The 377-nt window shown below is 35.5% G+C and overlaps 1 pseudogene; it reads left to right on the plus strand.

Annotated features, from left to right (window-relative positions):
- LOC111668533 (small nucleolar RNA U3) lies at positions 1 to 95 on the plus strand (annotated as a pseudogene; the record flags this gene model as incomplete).
- Between the last annotated feature and the right edge of the window lie 282 nt (positions 96 to 377).

A 377-nucleotide genomic window follows, 5' to 3' on the forward strand; every position in this document is an offset into this window, starting at 1 on the left:
GAAACTGGTGGGAAGACTTTGTTTCTTCTCCACTGTTGAAGACTGTTCAGTGTTTCTGAAGGAGACACTGATGGAGGAAACATGATCTGAGTGGAGCTGGTGTAGTTGTTTATAATAAACTCAAATATGTTGAGTCTAATCTATAAAAGCTTCTCTAAGTATGTAGATGTACTCATGGTATTTGCTTGGTGTTATGCTTGAAATCAGTGTTTAACACCTTGAACCAAAACTAAGCTGCTCAAACAACAAGCTATAATTATTAGCTTTAGCTTTAATTGTAGTTGTAGTTAATTGTAAGAAATGATGGACACGTCCAGCTGTGATGACAGAGAAGACAAAGTGATAAATATCTCACGAAAAGAAGAAAAGAAGTCAAA

The sequence above is a fragment of the Seriola lalandi genome, unplaced genomic scaffold, assembly GCF_002814215.2.
Source record: "Seriola lalandi dorsalis isolate HSWRI2012SDOR001 ecotype SW California unplaced genomic scaffold, Sedor1 jcf7180001961210, whole genome shotgun sequence".
NCBI classification, from domain to species: domain Eukaryota; kingdom Metazoa; phylum Chordata; class Actinopteri; order Carangiformes; family Carangidae; genus Seriola; species Seriola lalandi.